We start from the raw sequence: 13472 nt of genomic DNA, 5'->3' as shown, positions 1-13472 counted from the left end.
ACAATTGGCAAATAATAAGTAATGTGCATTGGACAAAAATATCTATTTCTTTTGTTTGGGGTATTACCTCTAGGAGTTGTCAGGTCAGACTTCCTTAAGTTAAAGAATGACATTTCAGCAGTTCTCAGATCCCGACTTTGGTAGGTGTCCCAGTCATCTCATTCCCAGACCGACTGACATGCATGGCATTTACATTTTAAAGGTATGCAGGGGTCTGCAGGGGCTACCAAGAAGAAGATTGGTCAGGGGAAATACACTAAGACCATTCTGCTGTCACCAGACTGTTGTCCACATTATAAAAGTAACCAAAAGAGTGGTTCTCAAACCACATTCCACTGACTTATGGGGTTCGTTGTTGATTTATCAAGAACTGTTAGGAAGGGAAAGGGACTGGCATTCCTAGTAGGCAGTTTCTAGGCTTCTCATTTCAACTTCAATTTCAAGCAGTTCAGTTTCAATCAATTAGTTTCAATCAATTCACATAATATTTCACTTGAAGAAAGAATTCTACTGCTGACAGAAAAGAGAGGCAAAGAAGGAAGGAAGGAAGGAAGGAAGGAAGGAAGGAAGGAAGGAAGGAAGGAAGGAAGGAAGGAAGGAAGGAAGGAAGGAAGGAAGGAAGGAAAGGGGGGAGGAAGGAAAGGGGGGAGGAAAGAAGGGAGGGAGGGATGAAGAGAAAAAGAAAGAGAATTAGAAAGAACTTTATTGGTTTCTAGTCTTGGTCCTGGAAAAAATTTCCATTCCTAAATGCAAATCATTTTAAAGGCTATAAAAGAGAAAAGGCTGTCTACTTGGTGAACTGATAACAAAATCTCTGAACCATTATGCAAATCTAGAGAAAAGAATGGTTTATAAACATTGGTTTTTCAGTCCATCAAGGCGTCAGGACCCTGCGTTGCCAAGAGACACCTCAGTGCTGAAATGAAATAAGAAGACCCATGTTTACATTAACATCCCCATTTGATTCACTGTTTGATTAAGACAGAGAGGGAAGAATCAACCTGCCCAGTGTCCTGATTGGAAAGGACATCACCCGCCGAGAAGCTGTGCACACGGCCCCCAGCAGAGGCAGAGAATAAGGCTGCATTTCATGCCCCAAGTCCCCCTCCCTCACTCTGCTCCTCACAGCAGCGCCAGTGGCCCCTGCAACCCCACCATTAGGGCCTGATACTAAGAAAGAGACACAAACCTCTGGGCCAGTGCAGAGATTTCTGAGAAAGCTGCACAGAGCCCTGAAAACAGGAGAGGTTTTAGCGTCTGACAGGAATACAGTTGTAAAAAGCAGTTTATTTTCACAGGAAATTGAATCAGAAGTTCTCATTTGCAATGAAGCCTGCCACCTATTAACTTCATCTGCCATAGATTTAATTACTTTAATGGAGAGAGAACAGGAGAGTGCTGTAGCTGAAGGCCTTGAGAACACGAGGATAGTGGTCTTTCCATATGCCTGCTCTATCCTTATTCTTTTGAGGAAAAAAGGCCAGAAGACATATATGCAAACAAAAGTATTGTGTATTGCTGATTGAAGGCAAATGTTCTTAACATGACCCCACCATGTGACAGACATGTGGATGAGTTGCCCTCAGTTGGGGGAGGGGAAGTAACTGTGTGGAATGATGTTTCTAGTAAGTGCTAAAGCACCCATATTTGTAAAGAGTTCATCTGTTTGTTATGAATTAGACAAAATTCAAAGCCATTCTGATAGTAACATCAGTCTTCCTCCCCTGCATCTCAAACCTCTGGAGGGAGAGTGGAATACAGGTAACCGGGAGGTCTTTGGAAAGAGCGCCCCATCCCTACCTTTACTCCGTCATCCATGCGAAAACCTTGGTGGGAAGCTATTTTAAATGTAGTGCCAGAAAGTGTTTATTTATTTCACCGAACGGTCTATCAAAATTTTAGTATAAGAGTATGTTACACCTATAAGCATACTGTGTGTTATGGTTGAAAGAGCCAAGGACCTCTGGTCAATGAGAAAAATGTATTTTCCTTGACTTTATCAATTCAGTGCCTGAACTGAATGGCTTTAAATCATTCCTGGGGAGATTTTAAATGGGCTAAAATGTGTAAAATATTCAGATCAGTGGCTAATGCTGTATGTGGTGGTTGTTGGTGTGTCCTTAATAAGACTAGGCCTGAAGTTTGGAAAATGCTGATAACACTTGTTTCTTTCCAATATTTGTTCTGATATGAAAAGAATACCTTTGCACTCTCTAATCTCTGTTTTAAAAGTGGTAAAAGGCAATAAACCAGAATCAGAAGGAAATTATTAACGAATGGACTGCCCTTTTATCTGTTCTCTAAATTAGTCTGCCACTGATTGCCGTCTTCCCTTTATTAGGACTTTCTTCCCTTCCTCAGATAATTTGCGCTTTCTTCCTCCTTACTCCTTAATTCACTGCTACACACATTTGTTGACAACCTAATATACACCAGAAATTGTGCTAAATAAGCTCAAACATGTAAACACTACTTTTCATTTTAAAATTTTGTTCCTTTGCGTTTTGTGTTAATCAGCTGTAATACCCACTTCTCTTCTTTCTTCAGTTTTTCTTTCCTAAGTCATCTGCAAAACTCATAACCACTTTCCATATAAGATATGAACTCCTAGTCTTTCTCTTCACCCTCAACTCTTCTTAATATCCAAGGTATCTTCAGTTCCTAACGGACAGCCCTTTTTTTTTAAACAGCCTAGTGTCTTGATTCCCCCTTGACTTTTTCAGTTTCAATGAGCTCCTTCTTCACGCCACATATTCACTCCCCCTCCAGTCCCCAGCACCCATGATCACATACATCTTGGGCCTTTTTCTTATAAAGACTAGTCTACAATGGAAATAACTGTTTCAAAATCCTACCCCTGACCACCACCTCCAACCTTTCCATTCTTTTTACTCTCTCACCACAGATATTCAAAACTTACTGAAATATGAAGATTTTGGACACCTCTTCTTTATCCCCTTAGTATTCTCTGTTCATTTCCACCCATCTCTAGCCCAACCCCCATTCCCCACTGCCTCCATGATACTCTGAATAGTCCAAATCCTTTATGGCCTCCCAATACATGGAAGCAAGCACCCACTTGGGAACGCCTGGCAAAAATACTATCTCCTTCCATCCATGTGCACTTTTTCAGCACACATGAAGAGGCTAAGAAAATGGACTTCGGAGTCAGCCACACCTGAGTTGAAATCGCATTGTCTGCTGTCTATATATTTGATCTAGGGCAAGTCACATATTTACCCAGTGCCTTCATTTCCTCATCTTTAAACTGGGTGCAGATATATGTTATACGTTTACATCACGGGTTCATTGTGAACATTCTATGAAATGTTGGTACTAAAATGCTTAATTAACACTGTGTCTCCTGTTGTCATTGGTCTTTATTTTTTCTTTTATTCAGAGACTTCCTTTGATGTTGATTTTAACCAAAGCTCACTAAGAAAAATCAGTGGGGAGAGGGCCCCATGTAGATGGTGACTGTGGAGATCGCCCCATCAGAGAGGAACGTTACCCTGACAATGCCCAGGTCTCCCTTGCTGAAGGGACTAATGCGTGCAATCTTCCTTCAGGCTCCACATCTACTAAGAAGTGTGGAAAAGGGTACGATTTAGCTGAGCATGAACAAAATTTGAGGATACTTCATGGCATTTAATTACTTCAGTGCATGTCGGAACTTGTGTGGTCAGGAGGTAGAGAAAAGAGGTAATGCTGTGAAAAAAAAAACAGCAGACATACATTTTATTTTGTTCATCATTAGAAGATACAATAGTTAAGTTTTCTGACAGTTCACAGAGACAGTTTCCAACTGCTCAGATTTGAGGTCAATGATAACACTGCCTGCCATAAGTTCACAGAGGTTTTTACTTTTCCTGCTTTATGACATCTGAAATTCTATTGTTTGAGTTTGTTTTGGTGTCCTTATTAAAACATAAATGTTCACTGGAGGAATAAATACTTTAAGCCAGGGTCCCCAACCCCTGGGCCTCAGAGTGGTACTGTCCGTGGCCTGTTAGGAACCCAGCTGCACAGAAGGAGGTGAGCGGTGGGTGAGCAAAGCTTGGCTCGAATTACTGCCTACGCTCTGCTTTCTGTCTCCACCACCCTCCCATCCCAGTCCAAGGAAAAACTGTCTCCCATGGAACCGGTCCCTGGTGCCAAAAAGGCTGAAGACCGCTGCTTTAAGCTGCTCAGTTCTTTGTACCTTTGGATTAATGAATGTCAGAAACTGTCCTGAAAATACGTTCATTTGTACTTTAGGATTAATGAATGTCCAAGTTGGTCCTGGGAATATGTTTGGATAAGTCGGGCTGGGGAGAGGAAGTACCAGGTCACTGAATTCCTCAAGGTTTGACGATAAAACCTACTCAAGGGAAAGGGGATTTTAACCCAGGAGACTGAAATGCAATAAACATTCACTTTGCATACTTTATCCCTGTATCAAGCAGCAGGCCTACTTAGAGGCAACAGATAGATTTTTTAACAAGTGTGACATGCTTAATCTCTGCCTAAAGGTATATCATTTTGAGAATGTCTGAGGAAAAGTTCCCGAAGCATTTTGAATCCCTAGAGAAAGAAAAATAATTTGATAGATATATAGATAGGCAGAGATCTTTCCATTTTAAAAAGAGACTTTTTATCAGCTGGCAATTTAATAACTAACATTTTGCATGGTATTAATACTCAACAGTTTGTTTATTCATTGTGAGTTTATTGCACACTTTACAATGACAATCCCAGCAGTACTCTTCTGCGAAAGTTGATAACATGGAGGCATTATCTATCTGAGCTCAAGCCTCATTATACTACAAAATAAAGTTATTGCCAAATCAGAATCAAAATATTTTTGACATTCGTATTTTTTGCTTTAGTATTCCATGTCTTTATCATGTAACTTTTTACATATGAGCCTAAATATTTTTTAATACAAGGTTCTCCTCCTAAAATATTCAAGTGGTACCTCCACACACCAAGTGGCATCTTTAGTGGAAAGAACGCAAATTTAAAGTCAAATCATTTGTATGCATTTTCCCCCTGGAGCAGGTTTCATGTATCTTTCTGTGCTTCACTTTCTTCCCTATGAAATGACGATAATAATAATAGTTATCTGCGGGTACTGTGAGATATTGTGTTGTGAGGATTAAATGAGACAATGCCTGTGTCTGTGCTTTGTAAAGTCAAGTACCCAGTGTTTTATCATTTTATGAATGTTTTGTAGATTATATAGAGAGATATAAAAAGCATAGGTCTCTATGTACAGGTATAAAACTTGTTCACTAAATTCTCCATGAAAAAACATAATCTCCATATATTAAAAAAAAATAGCATGGTCACAGAATTCTCTTTGTCCATGTTTAAAACAGTCATTAAATAATTCTTTATGTACATGTATAAAATATGCATAAAACCAAAAGTGAAATCAAAGTAATGACTGCTTCAGCCCTCAATTCCTCAAATAAAATATCCTGCTTCAGCTCCATGGCCCATGGAGCTTATCACTGGCTGATTCACTATGATAAGGTCAACTACAGTCTCTAAAGACTTATATACACTATCACACACACAGTGCACTTATATAATGACACATGTCAGAGTGCAATGGCTGCCTCTTCAGAGGGGACTTTCCTATCATCCATTCCCAAGAATCACCAGCCCACTAATCACTCTCAGTGCTAAATCTGTTCTATTGCCCACAAAACACTTAATATAATTGGAAATATCTTATTTATTTTTTATTTGTGCATTATATATCCCTACAATTTCTCCTATCCCTATCTCCACACAAACATATAAAACATGAAAGTAAATTCCTAAAGGGTAGGGATTTATTGATTCACTGTTACTTTTACAGCACCTGGAACAGTGTGTGGAATCATATTTAATACATAGACAACAAATGAATGAACACCGAACAATTCTTTATGTAAAATATATCAAACAATTAGCCACATCTAAAAGATAGCATCTACATGTAACATTAAGTACAGTTTATCTCTATCAGATCTGTTCTTTCCTCAGATCAGATCTGTTGACACCATACATTGTATCTTTCTTCTAGATCTTTGAAAGTACTGGATTAATGACTACTTCTGACCCTGATTTCTCCCTGACAACCCAGGCATTGGGTCTTGAAGTATTGAGGCCATTTCCCTTGAGTTGTGGAAATATGAGCTAACAGATTGTGAACTGCCAAAAATGTCCTTCCAGCTCAGTCAGAACATTGTCAGCGACAGTAATGTTGACAGTTTTTACTTCAGAAAATATAGGTATAATGTGATTTCAGCTATTCATCTCCTCAGGTTGATGGGTGGAAATCCGAGTGCTGTTTTTAGACACTTGGTGAGGAATCTACAGTCATCCACTTTTTCCTCCCCCTGACAAGGCTGCTGTCACCCTGTCACATCTTAAGAATTTTCCAGTACAGGAAGAACACACAAGTTTTTGTTAGCTCACTTCTAGACTGGCTTTAGGGTATGCAAGTATCAAGGATTTATGTTCAATTACTTACACCCACTCCTTGTATTTCTTCCACATCATGGTTATGAAAGAACCCTTATGTATATGACTTTTTATCATGGTTAAAAGTAAGGTTTGGCAATCTTGTCAAAACAATATATTTGGTCCCGCTGTTTTTCTTTGGATTACCAGAACTGCTAAGATACTATTAGTGGCTTGGTGGCCAAATAGTAACTCACCCCAAAAATAACAAGACGATATGTAACAGGTGATCTGTAAATAATAGATTGCCTTTAACTTGCAGTGTGAGGAAACAAGGGTAAAGATAAGGAGTGGGTATTTACATTATATGAACAAGAATAAAGATACTGTGTTGATTTGTAAGGATAGTATTGGCAGGTGGTTGTTCTATTAATTATTAGGAGAAATCTCCTAATAGAAGTGACATTCAGTTCAGCTTTGATACAAGCATTAAATGTACTAATCCTTTGATGATAACACAAAACTTGGTGCATATGGTGGTTAATTTTACATGTTGACTAGACAGGGGCACAGGATGCCCGGATATCTGGTTAAACATTATTCCAGGTGTTTGTATGAGAGTGCTGCTGAGTGAGATTACCATTTGAATTTGTAGGCTGAGTGAAACAAATTACCTTCCCTAATGTGGGTAGCCATCATCCAAACTGTTGAAGGCCTGAATAAAACAGGCAGAGGAAGGGAAAAATTTGTTCTCTTTGCCTGTTTTTGGACTGGGACCTTAGTGTTCTCCTGCACTTGAACTGGAATATACACCATCAGCTGTCCCCATTCTCAGGCCTTCCTAGTTGGACTAGAACTAAACTCCTGGCTCTCCTATAGCTAGCAGATCAGTGATCTCCTACAGAAGATCAAGGGACTTCTCAGAGTCCATATTTGCATGAGCCAATTTCTTATAGTAAATCTGTCTATCATCTACCCATCCATTTACCTATCTATCTATATACTGAAAGAGAAAGAAAGAGCAAGAAAGAGGTCTATTATTGATTCCATTTCTCTGGAGAACCCTAAGACAGTGCATATATAAAGCTTACACTCATAACCATATATCATTAAGAGTTTCTTGGAGCCTAAAACACAATCTTTGATTCCAGTTTTTAAATAGCTGAATAAAGTTGGTTGTTTTGCCTTTCTTCTCTTCGAAATCACCTAACAGCAACAAGAACATTAAGGAGGGGGGAAAAGAACCCTCAAATTCATCCTTGGCAAATTTTGGAGGCATCTATAAACCTAAAATTACAAATTCAAGGGAGGGCTAACAAGTGAACTGAGGTTCCAACAGGGGCACCATAAGGAGAGGAGGCCTGTGTGTGCAGCTCTCAGAAGAAACTCAAGAGACAGATCTCCAAATCACTGGCCTGAACAAAGAGGTAAAGTCAAAAGTCCCTTGTCTGGAATAATGAGGTGACAATAATTTCTTGGATCAAAAGTAGCACCAAGTCTCAAGAAACACCTTGGCTAGTCATATTTGCAGGACACATTTTGTTTGTGAGGTTATAAAGGAAGAAAAACTTCTCCCTTTCCTTCCTAGTTCTGCAACATCATACATGGTTAGGAAAAGTAAAAGTCAAAAGAAATTGCTCATTCTCATAGCATTCCACTTCTTTAAATGGTTTCCTCATAGCCTAGAATCTGGTTTGTATTCTTTTCAGTACATGAAACTCCATTTAACTTACCTTACTCAAAAACATGTAATAGTTACCCTGGCCGGTGTGGTTCAGTGGAATGAGTGCCAGCCTGTAAACCAAAAGGTTGCCGGATCAATTTCCAGTCATGGTACATGCCTGGGTTGCAGGCCAGGCCCCCACTTAGGGGTGTGTTAGAGGCAACTGATCAACAAATCTCTTGCATATTAAGGTTTCTCTCCCTCTCTCTCCCTCCCTTTCCCAGAATAATGGCTGGATTTTTAACTGACCATTTCCCTTCACAAAAGAATATGTACTTGGAAGGGTAAAGAGGACCCTCTTTGCGAGTCTCATCAATGAAAAGGAAAAAATAATGCTTTCACCAAGGAAAAGAGAACAACCTGTAATCTTTCTTAATGCTGTTCTCTACCTTCATTATGCTCACATGCAGAAAGCAAGACAGAATGTCCAACACTGTTTAGTCTAGCTTCAGAAAGAAATGATTATTTAATTTGTTTTAAACAAACACCAGGCTATCAAATTTTGTGCTCTGGATGAAGAATATTGGTCTTTCACACTTTGCTCTCTTTACTAGTATTAAATATCACTGGTCCTTTAAACTGAATAAGACATCATCACCATTGAAAGAAATATCTCCTTTGCTATATTTATAAATGGAAGAAAATATCTATCCCTAAAAGTGAATATTGATGTAATTTCTTGGCAAAGAATGATCTGATTGCTATTGCAAAATATCTGTTGATAGAATAAGGCTACATATTAAAAACCAATAATTCTACACCTACATCTTACAGGATTTCAATACAGATGAAGAGAAAAATCATATAATTATAAACAAATATCCAAAAGGTTTAAGAATCTCAAGGAATCAAAACAGATGATTATATGCCATCCACTTGATAATGGAGAATATCATAATTTATTCCAATAGCTAATTTTCTCCCACAATATTTTTGTTTTGCCAGACAGCCTTCAAATGTTAGTCTTCTTTCATGTGATTTCAAATTTAAAAATATGTAATGAGGACTCATATGCATTACTCACACACACACTTACAAATATAGCCTTTCCATTTCCAACTCAAAATATAGGCAGGCAGTTCTTAAGACACCACTCTGAAGGCTTCATGGTCATGGGGAAACATGGGCTAGCTTTCCCCTCTCCAACCATGATCAATCATAAGTTCAAACTTATTTTAAAATTAGCTTCCACCAAACATAGTTAGAGGAGTAAATCCACTGGGGAAAGTAAAAAGATATTCAGTAAATTCTCCATAATCTAGGGGGTTAGACTAGGGCAACAAGAGAATAGGTATCCAAATGCTGATGCAGAAAAGAGCTCATGGCACACAAAATCAAAACCAGGTCTCCAAAACAGGGGTCTCTCCCCTGGAAATCTAGATACTTGTTTGTGTATTTATGACTGCCTTGTCATCTTTTGAATGTCATTGAGTAGTTGAGTCTTCCTTTCTATAGGCACTCAGTAAATTTTTAAACATACAATTTATTTTTCAAGTTACATATGTTTTATAGAGAAGGAACAATGACAGTGACAGTACTCATTAAAACAGAGTAGGTACACTGACATTTGCACATGTGAATAGGTGACCTTATTATGATCATCCCAAAAATCATGCATGATACCTGCATTAGTTTCCTACTGCTGCTGCAATAAATTATAAACTTAGTGGCTTAAAATAACAGACATTTATTCTCCTTCAGTTGTGGAGGCCAGAAGTCCAAAATGAGTTTTACAGGGCTAAAAAATCAGTGTCATCAGCTGGGTTTCTCTTGGAGGCTCCAGGGGAGAATCTGTTCTTGGTCTTTTCCAGCTTCTGGTGGTTCCCATCATTCCTTAGCTTGTGGCTGCATCACTTGATTCACATCACAGTCTCCTCTTCTGTAGTCAAATATCACCCTCTGTCTATCCCTTTTAAGGATACATGTAATTTTCACTTAGGGCCCATAAAGAATCTTTCCATCTCAAGATCCTTAACTTTATCACATCTGCAAAGTCCCCTTTGCCTTATATAGTAACATATTCACAAGTTCTGGGATTATGATGTGGACAGCTGTAGGGGACAGTATTCAGCCTACCACAAGCAGTATTACTCCTGTTTTATACAGATGAGGAAACTAAAAGTCGGAAATGTAAATGGCTTGCCCACTTTCATGCAGCTCATACAATCATAATTTAAAACCCTCGTTGATTGCCCTATACCTGAAAAAAGATTTTGTGTCAGCAAATTATCTTATAATTTTGAAATATATTAGTATATTAATACTCAAATTAATATTATACAAAAAATGTAACTTGAGATCTTTGTTTATAATTGATGGCTTGACGTGCTTCAAAAAGACATGAATTAAAGCTTGTGCTGTGCAAAAATATGTCCAGGGTGCATGAGCTAGAAACGGGTAAAATCTCACCCCCTTTCCACAAAGACTAAAACTTACTCCACATTTATTTTTAATCATGTGAATGTAAAGTTATTTACTACAAATAATCTATGGTCATTTCCTTGTAAAGCCAAATAGAGATGTTTTCTTGGATTTGAGTTCCAGGAGATACTCGAGGCCTGGAAATGAGGGGGAGGGGTGGGATGGGGGTGAGAAGGAGGCTAAGTGGGCTACTCTTTGGACCTGTCAACCAGAGCTCCACTTCTGTCTTTCATATTTAGGAGTCCTGAGTAAAAACTCACTGGGGAGTGATTTTTCTGCTGCTAAAATTAATTTGAAAATCCTTAGTCTTAACCTTTAAGTACTTTACTGATTCCTAACATGTCTATTACACATCAAATACATTTGTCTGTGTGTGCATTGGAGAAAGAGAGTGAGGGAAACTCAAGAAAGGAGAGAGGTAAAATAAGAGAGACTGACTCTCTACATAGTGAATTCCTCCATTGTTTTTGCCATCTCCAAAACAGTTCCCTATCCCTCCAGACAATTCTGCCAGATCATAGCCTTTAGGGTTGTGAACCTGGTCAGAGTGAATGAATCAGGTGTGCCCCATACAACAGGCTCAGCCACTCCTTCTAGCCACTTGGGTCTCTTTAGTATCCCACTTTTTCAAGTGTGCTAGTCTATCATCACAGCAATAAACACTTCAAGCCCTCTCAGCGTCAGCCATTGACTTCCTTCTCAGTGAGCCACATATGCAAGCACTTCAGTTGTGTCTACAAACACACACTGGTAGGGGGAAAACAAAGTGAAAAACACTGTTTATTTTGCAAACAACTGCTCAGAAACCATATAGTCTTCTAAATTTTGTTAATTATTTTCAAAATAGCTTGGCTGAATACAGTCTTGTTTTATACCTTCAAAGGGTCTTTGTTTGTTGACTCATTCTTTTATATTTGTGAGAAGTGCATAAGGACTCCTGCAAGGTCATGCAGCTCCTAGTGTAATTAGCTCATAACCTTGGCTTACACAAGGAAATAGAATACAAGTTACTCCTATTCTATAATAACTTGTAGCAGAGTCTAGGAGTTACACTGATGGTTAAGGACCATGAAAATACTTTAGGACATTACAACTTCAACCAAGCTCCTAGAATTATAGTTGACTCTTGAATAATATGAGGGTTGGGGTGAAACCCTCCAAGCAGTTGAAATCTGTGTGTCAATTTTGAATCCCCAAAACTTAGTTGTCTCTCGATATCTGCAGGGGCTCAGTTCCAGGATCATCCTTGGATTCCTAAATTTGCCGATGTTCAAGTCCCCTATACAAAATACATACAGTCAGCCTTCTGCATCTGTGGATTCCCAATCATGGATAGAAAATAATACAGGTATTTACTGAAAAAAGTCCACATATAAGTGGGGCTGTGCAGTTCAAACACGTGTCATTCAAGGCTCAGCTGTACTTGATTGAAAGCAACTTCAAAAGTGTTAGTTTAAATCAAGCTATGCAGTAGGTCAAGCTGGCTACATTAGATGATCTCATCCATTCATTTCTTCATTCATTCACTTATTTCCTCCTCTATACATACCTCTCTTTCCTTCATATTAGTACAAGGACAAAAGCTTCTAGTTTTCTGGTTTGGATGTGGCATCCCATCTTTGTAAAATGAAGGGAGTTGCACTACCTTTCTAAAGAATCATTAGTGGACCTGCCTGTTTCATATACATTTTTTCCCCAGTGTCCATTGAAAGGAGAGATAATTTAAGTCAAAAATGAAAGAGAACTTCACTGGATCTATCCCAAGCAAATACAATTGATTCAATGTGCAACTTTCAAAATGGTGCACATTTTTATTATTTGTAAAACCTTTAGAAACCATACTTTAAAACATTTGTAAGAGCCCATGGTGGGCATACAAATATCATCACTCTTTGTGAATTTATTTTTCAGAATAAAAGCTCCAGTGAGTAACATAGGAGATGTCGCTAAAGTGGGGTGGAGGAGGGAGGGACAGTGCTACCGCTGACAGAGAACTAGAGATATATACAGAGGAGATGACCAGCTGCCATTGAGAAAGGCTTTGAGGTAAGTTGCTTAACAAGCATTATTAAAGTTGCCCGTGGCAGCAAACAATCAGCATGGGGAAAGGGTGGAAAGAAAGTAAGGACACCAGGTCCTAAACGCAGGGAATCGCAACCCCAAAAGAACTCACCTTCTGCAGATGATTCCCTAATACGTCTTAAGAAGGAAAAACTCGCTGCTTGCCAATTAAGCTTGTTCCCAATTACTTCTTGTATCTCTCTTTACCTACCTTTCATCCATCATTTCCCACTGTGTTTCCCTCAAAGACCACATTCCTGAAACATACTCAATAGAAGTGGAGTTGTCCAGATGAGCCGCTGGTAATGCCAAAATCATTTGTGAGGCAGCAGAATGGGGCTCTGGAACTGGAGGACCTGGCGGCAGCGGCTCCACACGCTTCCCTCTTCCCATGAGCGTGTTGACAGTGAGCACCGGTGAGCCAGAGTTCAAGTGCTGTTATGAGTCACATTTCACACCCCTTGGCTACCACAGAGTGTTTCAGAGGCAAACATCTCATCAGCCTTGTAGACTTGGACAAACAAACCTCTTGAGAATCACAAGTGATTTTTTGCCCTTCTTCTGAGGAGGCATCCTCTCTGTCATTGTTTCAGCATAGAGTCTGAAAGGCAATCCTCAAAACAAAGAAATGCAGAAACTCAAGCAGGTTAGACTTGCCAATCAGTGAAATTGCAAGAGTGAAATGGGAAAAACAATCTAAGACTGAAGAAAAGGAAAGCTGGTTCCATCTTCCCATTTCTTCTTCTACCTTACGCCATTTGGCTTCCACAGATAGAATGTTGGGTCCTAGGCATCCTAGTCTATGAACTCATGGAAATCCATTTGGGCTGTA

Source organism: Pteronotus mesoamericanus, unplaced genomic scaffold, assembly GCF_021234165.1.
Source record: "Pteronotus mesoamericanus isolate MK-2021 breed Mesoamerican mustached bat unplaced genomic scaffold, CSHL_Meso_final contig_73, whole genome shotgun sequence".
Taxonomy (NCBI): domain Eukaryota; kingdom Metazoa; phylum Chordata; class Mammalia; order Chiroptera; family Mormoopidae; genus Pteronotus; species Pteronotus mesoamericanus.
The sequence above is the reverse complement of the archived record's forward strand: the minus strand, read 5'-3'. Positions refer to the sequence as shown.